Source organism: Populus euphratica, unplaced genomic scaffold (genome assembly GCF_000495115.2).
Source record: "Populus euphratica unplaced genomic scaffold, PopEup_1.0 scaffold1593.1, whole genome shotgun sequence".
Taxonomy (NCBI): Eukaryota; Viridiplantae; Streptophyta; class Magnoliopsida; order Malpighiales; family Salicaceae; genus Populus; species Populus euphratica.
Genome location: NW_011501445.1, coordinates 29,564 through 41,291, shown reverse-complemented (window position 1 = coordinate 41,291; position 11,728 = coordinate 29,564). Strand labels below are relative to the sequence as shown.

At 34.8% G+C, this 11,728-nt stretch overlaps 1 long non-coding RNA gene across 1 annotated transcript; it reads left to right on the top strand.

Annotated features, from left to right (window-relative positions):
• Positions 1 to 229: 229 nt before the first annotated feature.
• LOC105117902 (uncharacterized) lies at positions 230 to 11,442 on the top strand. Its single transcript, XR_840829.1, has 3 exons — positions 230 to 240; positions 10,104 to 10,109; positions 11,364 to 11,442. It is a non-coding gene; the product is annotated as an uncharacterized LOC105117902 (long non-coding RNA).
• Positions 11,443 to 11,728: the final 286 nt, after the last annotated feature.

Below are 11,728 nucleotides of genomic sequence, written 5' to 3'. Positions count from 1 at the left end.
AAGACAAAAATAATAATCCTAACCCAAGGAAGTTAACCGTAAACATTAGAACAAAAATTTTGTTTTCTTCCAAAAAAAGCCCCATAATTATGTGTTGATACATTAAGCACAAAAGAAAGGTTTATGAATATCTTGTTAAGAGGTATTGAACAGGTATATAAATTTAACGAGATTTTGTTTATCTGGATAGATTAATGGCTGTTAAATGATGAATACCTTGCTTTGTGGAATTTGCAAATTGTTTTTCTATTTTAACGCTTTGATTACTAGGGAATAGTAATAAGCTGGTTGGGGGGTGTGATTAGTACTTAAAAGTTCATTTTTATCATGGTTTTATATCATCATTTTGCACTTGAAGTATCAATAACTCCTTAACTAAAGCATGTTTTATAATAATATATCTAATAATATAAGATACCTTTAATTTGTGGTAAATGTTCATTTTAAATGCAGGCCTATCACATAAATGAAAGGATTGAAAATGTTTATTTTAAATGTAGGCCTATCACATAAATAAAAGGATTGATTGATGACTTTAAGAATTGAAATTGAAAGGACAAAGAAATGCACAAAGAAATGGACAAGCTTAGAAAAGAGATGTCTGTGCAATCCAAACCGGAACACTGTTCGGTAATTAGGTCATATCTAGAGCTATAGATCTCAGATTTGGGTCTACTTTATATGGATGGAAAGGTAAGACATAGGCCTACAACTTTCATATGGAGCCCAAATCTAAAAAGGCCATTTTCAAGTCCAAATTGTAGCAACAACAAAGAAGCCCGAATCTGTCTTCCAGCCCGAGCACTGTTCAGTGTTTAGCCCATATCTGGAGTTCTAGAAGTCCAAATCAGCTGAATGTTTTACACAAGAAATCTGAGACAATTTCCTACAACTTTCATGTTTTTGAATGGCTCAAATTTTGACGTTATCAATGACGTTTTGGGCAGACAAGAGAAGATAAGGATTGTCACCAAGTCAAGAGTGGGCCACCCACTCATCAATTAGTCATCAAATCAATAGTTCCCAATTTTGGCCTATAAAAGGAGGCATTTGCCATGCATTTAGGCATCTTGGTATCCAGATCAAGATCATGCTCTTGCTTTCTCTCTTTGTATTTTTTTTGTAATGTTTATGTTTCCTTTCATTAATATCAAGTTTATGCCTTTCATTTCCTTTCATTTACTTAGTTAACTTTTATCTTATTTATGTTCTTATTTTGTTTATTTATTTTTCTTTCTTTCATTATGTTTAGCTAAGTTTATTACGTCAAGGTGAAAAGGTTACATTAATGGTGTAAGAATAAGTATAGTGTAAACTTAAAATGGACTTACATGTTTGATACTAACATGTTTTGTATTTGTTATCTTGTTCACTCTTTAATACTTTGCTTCTTAAATGACTAATCTTGATTTATGTTGTATAACACTTGGTACAACAAATGCTTGGCACTTTCATAGCCCATACTATATGGTATAACCAACACCTGAACTATGAAAGGAACATGATTTGTTGTTAACATAAGTTATAATCTTGAATGCTTCACGAGATTTACAAGCAGTAGCATTAATCGAATAAGATAACTAATTTAATCATGTTAATAATATATAATCTGATTGGAACTTCCTTTGTGTGTGGTTTCCAATTGAATAATAAGAGTTTATACTATACTTGTTTGACATACCATTAATGGAACCTCTAACCTTGACATTTGTTATTATCATTATTTAATCGTTACATTAATATTTCATCTCAAAGTTCTCATCTTCTTTTTCATCTTCTCCTTCTTTTTCTTTATTGTTATTATTATTACTATTATTATTAGTATTACTATTATTATTATTGTTGTTGTTGTTGTTGTTGTTGTTGTTGTTGTTGTTGTTGTTGTTGTTGTTGTTATTATTCTTATTGTTTATAATTGTTGTTTATAATTTGTACAATTAACCTCCCTGTGGTTCGACCCCGGTCTTGCCGGGTTATTTATTACTTCGACACTCCTACACTTGGGAGAAGACATTAATCTTTTCGTCATGTCATTATACATTACAAAAATACAATGAGAAAAATAAAGTTCTAGAAAATTGTCTTAGCTTTCTAAGAAAAAAACTTGTGGTCATTTGGACTTCTAGAACTCCAGATATGGGCCAAACACTGAATAGTGTTTGGGCTATATGACAGATTCAGACTTCTTCATTGTTGATATAATTTGGACTTGAAAATGGCCTTTTTAAATCTTGGGCTCCATATGAAAGTTATAGGCTTATGTCTTAGCTTTCCATACATATAAAGTAAACCTAAATCTTAGATTTGCAGCTCTAGATATGACCCAATTATCGAATAGTGTTTCAGTTTGGATTGCATCAACATCTTTTTTCTAAGTTTGGCCATCTCTTTATCCTTTCAATTTCATTTCTTAAATTCATCAATCAATCCTTTTATTTATGTGATAGACCTGCATTTACAATGAGCATTTATCATAAATTAAAGGTATCTTATATTATTAGATGTGTTATTATAAAACATGCTTTAGTTAAGAAGTTATTGATACTTCAACTGCAAAATGATGATATAAAACCTTGATAAAAATGCAGTTTTAAGTACTAATCAGTATTCATGATTATAACTTATGTTAACTGTCATAACCCAATTTTGGTTTATTCCCCAAAATTCATTTTAAAAAAAAATTAGAAATAAAAAATAATAATAAAGGCTGGCAATGTGGAGAAAGTAGGCCAGGGAATCAAGTTGCAATTGTTGGAGGAAATTCAAGGCCTAATTATGCCATATTATACCCAAAATAGAAAAACAAAATGCAAATTCAAGTTAAATAAAATGATTATTGGATGAATTTGCATAAAAATTAAGTCTAACAACATAATTAAATTTTAAATAGGCCAATTTGATCTAATCATGGGCCAAGTCAAATTTTAAGTATGTTTAAAAATTAATTTAGGTCCAATTAAAGGATTTAATTAAGTGCAATGAATTAATTATACTTTAAATAGCTTAAATTAATTTTATTTGGGGCTTAATTAGTGAAAAATTAAGTTTTGAAGCTTAATTTGGGTTTAATTGAGAATATTAGAATTTTAAGAGACCAAATTTAATTTTTACTAAGTTAATTGATTAAAATTAAGGGCTAAATTGCATTAAATAAAAAGATTTTATGGTCAAATACGTTTCAATTGAAAGCAATTGAAAGAGGGAGGACTAAAATAAACTTTGGCAAAAACAGGAATCGGCATTGTTCATTATCTTTTTGTTTTTATCTGAAAAAGCTGATTAAGTTACCTATGTCAAATACGTTTCAACTGTATTTAATGTACCTTATGTTCACCAAATTTGATAAATTTTATACGAAAATAATCATCTGCACTTTTTCTACAACACCATGTGATCAGTTTAGGCTAAATGACAATAAATCATCTCTAGTGACAGCCTAAAGGGGCCAACTCATTCAACTTTTGTCTGCAGATTTGTAACTCATGATACGTATTTTGAGTTAACGGTTGGGATCCTTCCCAACTAAGTCAAGGACTGAAATTGTTTTTCAGTGTAGACAAGATTGCCCTCTTCCACCACCTATAAATAGAGGTGGATTTCATGGCTTGAGGGAGGAGAAAAATCGGGTCCAAAGTCAACCAAAAAAACAGTTTTTCTGCCTGTTTCTACAAATTTTCTTCTTTCTTTCTCTCTCTACCATGGCCTTCAACCACCACTACTACCATCAACAGCTTTACCACTATCATTTCCATCATCTCAGCTCCTTTCTAGTGGTAGATCAGGCATCGTGACTTTCTCTCTCATCTCCTTCCTCTCCTTTTTCACCCCGCTGTAAGTTTTCTTCTTTTTCTTTCTTCCTCTATCGACCACCAACTATCACAGCCTCAGCCACCATCCTCACGACATACCCTCACCATTTCTACCACCAACTAGCCACCAATCAGCCATCGTGACCTTCTCTCTCTTCTCCTTCTAGCCTTTCTCTCTTTTCTGCAACTTTTTCTTCTTCTTCTTCCCACAACCAACTCCGGCCACCATCACCTCAAGTGATGCCCTTTAAGCCACCAGCCGAACCACCTCAACATAGCAGCAATGACACCTTCAACCAGGTGAGCCTCCTTTCCTTTCCTTTCCTTCTTCTTCTTTTTCTCCCTTCCACCCCTCTCTACTATTCACTACATGAACAGTAGGCGCGAAATATAATTCACGTCCTTCTGTTTATGTAGGATGTGAATTATCTATGTGTGTGTGTGTTTACTAATTTTGCATAATATCGAGTTGTGTATTTACATTGTAAAATATATATCTGGTATTAAAATACCCGGTTTCCTCTAAAATTATAAAAAAATCAAAACATTTTCAAAAAAAATCTAAAAAAAAACACTTTTAAATCAATTTCCATTTTCAAAAAAAAATTTTGTTGCATACGGCCAAATCCTAAAATTTTTCCAAGAATATTTTTCATAAAAAAATAAAAATTACATCTTTTTCATATTAAGAAAATCCTAAAATGGATATCATAAATCAATTTATGATTATCTATTAGGATTTGGCCAACATGTCAAAAATATTTTTCCAATCTTTTTTTAATCCAGATGTAGACTTTAATATTTATGGGGTGTAAAATTACATAATAAAGTACACCCTCAGATATTAAAGATATAAGATGTAAATAAATGTGATGCTAAAATTCAGACTTTCAAAACGGTTAGGATTTTACCCAATAAGGTAGAGACTCTCTCACGAAGATAAATCTGCCTTGAGCCTTAGAAAAGACCAACAAATACCCGACTTAGAAAAAACAATCAAACAACAATGCAGCTTACCTTAAGTAGGGTGCACTGGGGGTGATGCATCTTTCCTTCGCACAACCAGTCCCTTACTCAGATTCTCGTAGACCATAGGTTCCTAGTGACTATAATACTAGGTGGCGACTCCTAAATATTAATCATCATTTCATGATTAAATCCAAAACCCTTTCCAACACATAACACCTCACACTAGAGGCACGATAAAAGGCTCTGTTGTCGCCAGACAACGTCACGCTGGCTCGCACCATGTGATAAAATGGTGACTCCACTGGGGATAACCTTGTCTGGTCGAACTAAGCTTCGCTTGTTTGATTGTTTGTGTTTTTGTTGGTCTTTAATTTTAGCCCGCATTTTTACTACTTTAGCATGCATTTTAATTTTGTTAATAAACCTAATCCTAGGTTAGGTGGGGAGTAGCGGTCTGCCTCATGACTTTCAGTCGGGGTTCAGATTCGTGAAACATCCAGATATAGGCTGAGTGTTTACTTAGTAATAGCGGTCACACTGTGCCTGACCATTCCTTGTAAATCGTTACATTGCCTTCACGAAAGGTAGTCACTAGGCAGTTCATAGACCTTTTAAGACTAGCTAGAAAACATATCCCTCATATAATAACTTAGAATTTGTCTGAACCCTACAGGATTTTTGAGCTAAGACCATGACTTCCTTTACCTTTTTGGTAATTAGTGGAAAGGGATTGCTCAAGAACCAAGGTTGAAGAATTACCACACATAACCGAAGTGCACTGCTCCATAGACAACATGAAGAAGTTGGCGCCAATCTTGGGATATGTAGATGAGAATCTGTTTGAGAAAAAAGTATGGAAGAATCGCTCATCTAATAAGAATTCTTGTTCAGATTTTAGCAGTCAAAGCCTTGATGCATTTTTAGGATCCAAGCTATAGATGTTTCACCTTTGGGGATATTGATATGACCCCTACTCTTGAAGAGTATACCCAGATCTTGAGTTTTTTGAATGACCCTTACAAAGTGTACTTCAAGCAAAGAATTGAGAGTACAACTACAACAGTTGCAAAACTTATACGTTTGGACCAAGTTGATCGATACATGACATTCAATGGAGGGTTTAAATGGAAAATGATCGAGAATAAATTAAAGACAGATAAAGAAAAGGGAAAGTTAGGTGAAGAAAGATATCAGATAATTGCTTTCGCCATCTTTTGGCTAGTTCTATTTCCTTCAAAAGCCGCTGGAACTATTAGCATTGAAGCTACTAACGCTTTCCTAGAATTTGAATAGACAAAGAATAACCCTACTTCAGCTATCTTAACTGAAACCTTCCTATCTCTAAATCATTGCAAACTACATAGGAAAGGGGCGATGTGATGCTATGTTCCTCTATTATTCATATGGATAATTAGTAATTTGGAAACATAAAAAAAAATCTTCAATAATTTTTGGTGGTTTAACATGAGGCCTCTTGAGTTAGTGTTGACTGAAGAATGAAGTGATTTAGATGAAAGACCAAGCACTTCCCTAAAGTAATTTTAGATGGAAAGCTCCTTGGGTAAGCAATTCATCTTACCTTATGAGTTGTGGCGACAAAGCATGGTTATGTTGATTGGCTTAAATAGTTATATCAGTTACTCACCTTCATTGGTGGCTAGACAGTTTAGAAAAGTACAATACGTGGCATGAACTTGGGGTTAGCTGAATATACCATCTGTTTAAAGAAGCTAGCTCTTTGGAAAAGTTAGATGCCATCAGAAATGACTGGAAGCAGCCTGTTTTGGTCTATAAGGAAGAACATCAAAAAGAGTTCTTAGTTAGCCCTATATACTTAATATGGAGGAGTGGTGGCTCATCTAAGATACTTCAAGAGGAAAAAGAGCAAAGAAGAGCCCAAGATAAGCCATCTATGAAATTAGAGCTCAAAAGAAAAGGAGTTAACAATGAGGAAGATCTCCAAGAAGAGTTGGATAAGCTGAGGATTGAGCTCAACAATAGCAAAAATCATCAGAAATTCCTGGAAAACCAACTTCTAAAAGAAGAAGAGATGAAGGCCTCTCTAGATCAACAAATGAATGAAAAAGATGGGCAAATTGTTAAGGAAAAACCAACATGAAGCAAAAAAGCAACAGGAAGAAGGGAAGGTCAAGTATGATGAATTGGTAAAGATGGTTCAAATTTTAGAGACAAGCAATGAATCATTAGCCACTAGTAATGGAGCACTACTTCAAGATAACACCTTATTCCATTACAAGATCAAACAAACTGACAGGCTAATTGACGTGGTGGCTAGAAAGGCAAATGAGCTATGAGTGAAGGCTATTAGGATTGCCAACAACCATCATAGGTATGAGGAGTATTTGAATGAAGTTTCCCCTTTCATTAGGAATGTAGCCAATAGAGGAATATCATTTGAATAAAGGCACTTTGTATGAACTATCTATATTAAGCCTACTTTTGAACTTTTACAATGTATAGAATTTAATCAATCAAAGGACTTGGGTAAAACCTCTTTGAGTATATCAAACTTTGGATTGTACCTGTGTTTAAAGGAACTCATGAATTAGCTCTTTAATCTTTATACATACATTTTCCATTTGCATCCATATTCATACATTTATTCATTATAACACACATACATATGCCAAGATGAAATATAGGTCCTCAAAGAGTCTATAACACCCGACTTCGAGCAAGGAATATGGAAGATGAAGAGCGTGCTTATCATGAAGCTCACTTCCAAAAAGAATTGGATTCTCTAAAGGTTAGTATAGCTTGCCTCACCGGCTTCCTCGAGCAAGCACTAAGAAATACCTCTGATGAAGACCCTTCCACTAGACCTACCACTTTCCCAGCAAATCATGAAATGATAGAAGAACAAACACATGAGCCCTAACACAATCCAACATTTGTGCAGTCAACAACACCAACACCAACACTTGCAGTCGCAGATGCATTCACCAATGAATCCCACAAAACCAAGCCATTTGATGACATTGATCAAGAAAAGTTGGCAACACTAAAAGCTAGGATTAGGGCTATTGAAGGAGTAGATTTATATGACCCAGTACGAGCCGTAAAAATATGCTTAGTCCCTAATGTGGTCGTACCAAAGAAATTTTGAGTGCCTGAGTTTATCAAATATATTGGAACTCAATGCCCTGTTACCCATCTTAAATCGTATTGCAATAAAATGACAAAAATAGTACACATGAGAAGTTACTAATGCACTTCTTCCAAGACAACTTGAGTGGATTTGCGTTGAGCTAGTGTTGCGATGTCGCGGTCGCACAAATTAATTACCCTTACACTTAAATCACACAAGATAGTATAGAGCAAGCAAGGGATCGATCCCACAAGGAAGATTTAGTTCAAATTTTTATGCTATACGTTATGCAATTGGGGGGTTTTGATTTGTGATAATCTAAAATATGGAAGAAATTAAACTAATGAACACGATCAATTAAAACTGAAATTTATCAAGAAAACAAACCTTGGTCACAAGCACACATCCACCTACAGAAATCAGAATTGATCCTTAAAACGAAACTCCAGTTTATATTCTGAATTTTTATCTTTTCTTAACTTTGGTTAATTAACGGATCCGCCGTATAACTAGCCCTAACCAACAAATAATCACAGTGTCCGCACTAATGATTTAATCTAATGGCAGCCTTAAGATCTAGATAAATTCATTAATCTTAACAACCAAGTTGTCTGCTTGTGTTGCTTTGATCGAATGTTTTCCCTAAGTTTAATAACGTAGTTCCGCCACAATTATCAAGCTTAGTTGCTTCACAAGTTTATATACCCTAACTCCGATTCTGATATCAAACTTAGCAATAGATTGTTCACAATAATAACTTAGAGTCCGCTCTAGCAATTATCAACAACAATCATAGAAAACATGCATAGGAAAACAATCATACTCATTCATAATACAAACTGAAAATAAATGAAGAATAAATCTCACAGTTCTTGAAATCTGAAAGTTTCTGCGTCCTTGCAACCAAGAAAAGAGCTTAGCCTTGCATATTTATTGAACAACTACTCCTAAAGATAAAAGAAAGCATTATTTCTAGTATGTAGAGAGGAGATTTTGTGTTTCTTCACTTCTAGTTGCTACCACCTTTCTTTGATTCTATTGCACTCCCTCCTCTTCTTTCTTGGCTCTCTTGGTGTCTATATATAGGCTTCAATGACAGCTCCTCTTGCTTCTTTATCAATAATGGTGGCTGCCAAACATGCCAAACTTTGACATTAGTAGTTACCACAAACAACCCACCATTGTAGCCTCCTTCTTTGACAATGGTAGCATTCCAACTTTCAGCTGGTTTGTGGTTGGTGATTCGAGGTTGGTGGATTGAGGTTGGTGGCTACTTTTCTTGACCTTCTAGATTGATTTACTAGAGGTGCTAAATTGCTGAAATTATAACTTGGATGATAGTTTAGAAGCTTCGAAACATAATTTGGACTCATTTCTTCACGAAACCTGATTGCTGGCAGAATTCAGTTGTCATCTTTGAAAAATCATCTGACATCATTTTTGGCTGACAATTGGAGCGTTTCTAGACCTTTGAGTCAGGAATCCAACAAAATTGAGTTTGCATTAATTGGACTTCTATAGCTCCAGATATGGAATTTTGAATGGACAAAGGTCAATAGTGGCAGAATACGGGATTTGACTTTGAAGGATGTGATTTCCATGATCTTCCTCTTTGTATTTTTCTTGCATTACATTTCCAGAAAGGTATGGATGTTAGCTTTTTAGAGCCACTGGAATCACTTCATTTTGATCTCTAGAAATCACGCTCTGCACAAAACATCGACTGAACATCAAATCTGCCAATTATCTCCAATTTACTCCTTTTTGCATTTTTCATCCAAAAGTGCCTTCAAAACATAAAACAAAGAATATCAAGGCATTTTACATATAAAACATGGATAAAACATTAGGTAAATATGAGTGAAATAATCGAATAATATGGTTACATCAGCTAGTATATGAGGTTAGATAATACCAAGATCCATACATAGAAGGACCTCATAGATGCTTTCATCAAGCAATGCAAATACAACATGGATATTGCTCCTAATAGAACCGGCCTATCTAATTTGGAGAAAGGAGATAAAGAAAGCATAAGGGAATATGCCTAGATATAGAGAGATTTGGCAGCACAGGTACATCTCCCTCTTCTAAAAAAGGAAATGGTTGCTCTGTTTGCTAACACGCTAAAAGCACCATACTATAAACATGTGATGGGTAGTTCGGCTCAACAATTCATTGATGTCGTGGCGGTAGCAAAATGAATAAAGCAGGAGTAAAGAGTGGGAGGATCTCCGCACCCATAGAGAAAAGAGGTTTTGGAGTAAAAAAGTGGGAGATTGATCATGTTGAAAATAGTTATAAAAATAAGAAAGGCCAATTCCAAAAATATAACGCTCAATCCTCTTAACCCCAAATTGCCAACACTAATTTCAGCTTTTTGATCCTAGCCAGAAAACTTGAACCCCAAAACCACCAAGTAAAAAACCAAGCTAAAAATATCCCAAAAAAGAACTACCAAAGAACCCAAGAACAATTACCTCTATTGTCATTACCCCTAAATGAAATGTACCAAAAGCTGCCAAGTATCGGACAAGTAGCCCACGTGCCTTTGACACCCCTACAACCACCTTACCCCAGCTGGTATAAGCCGGATCTCACTTGCGAATACCATGTCGGTATAGTTGGACATAATATCCATACTTACAATGCCTTCAAGAGGAAGCTTTTGCAATTAATCAAAGCAGGGTGGATAACCTTTGAAGATGCCCCTAATGTGAATACGAACCCTTTACCAATCATGCTTCAGGTAGTGGGTCTGTGTTAGAAATAAAACACTAAAAAAGCTTGAAGGTGTCAATGGATAGGATCTATCAAATGATGGGAGATGCAAAGTATAAAGAGGGTAGCGAAAGGTGCTGTAAGTGTAACCATATAGAAGGCCATGTGATCAGCCAGTGCAAAGGCTTTTATAAAAAAGTGATGCAAATGATGAATTGTGGGTTGTTACAAATCAAGAAAGCAACAAGTGAAGAGGTGTTCATGATGAAGGCACCAAATAAGGAGGTGTGTAGAGTACAATTCACTATAGGAAGGCCACCCAAATGGGATATAAAAGCAGTGGGATACAGGGTTTCTAGATATAGTCCAATATCCTTAATGGGTAGCTAATGTGGTTGTAGTACTAAAAAAGGATGGGAAGATTCAGGTATTCGTGGACTATAGAGATTTGAACAAGGCGAGTCTAAAAGATGATTTTTCTTTACCCCATATAGACATTCTCGTTGATAATGCCATAAGAAATGCTATATATTCTTTTATGGATGGATTCTCTGGTTATAATCAAATTAGAATGGCAGAAGAAGATAAAGAGAAGACCACTTTTGTCACACTTTGGGGGATGTTTTGTTATGAAGTAATGCCATTCGGATTAAAGAATGCTGGAGCCACATATCAAAGACCAATGGTTACCATGTTCCACGATATGATGCACCAAGAAGTGGAAGTTTATGTGGATGACATACTTGTAAAATTAGAGGAGGAAGATCATGTGCAAGTGTTAAGGAGACTATTTGAAAGGCTGCGAAAATACCAACTAAAGTTGAACCCTGCAAAATGCTCATTCGAGGTGAAAACAGGAAAACTATTGGGCTTTATAGTAAGTGGTTGAGGATTAGAAGTTGATCCTGATAAAGCTAAAGCTATTCAGGAGATGCCTGCCTCTAAGACAGAAAAGGAAGTAAGAAGTTTCCTCGGGCGCCTAAATTACATAGTGATTCGTACTTAAAAGTGCATTTTTATCATGGTTTTATATCATCATTTTGCACTTGAAGTATCAATAACTCCTTAACTAAAATATGTTTTATAATAATGTATCTAATAATATAAGATACCTATAATT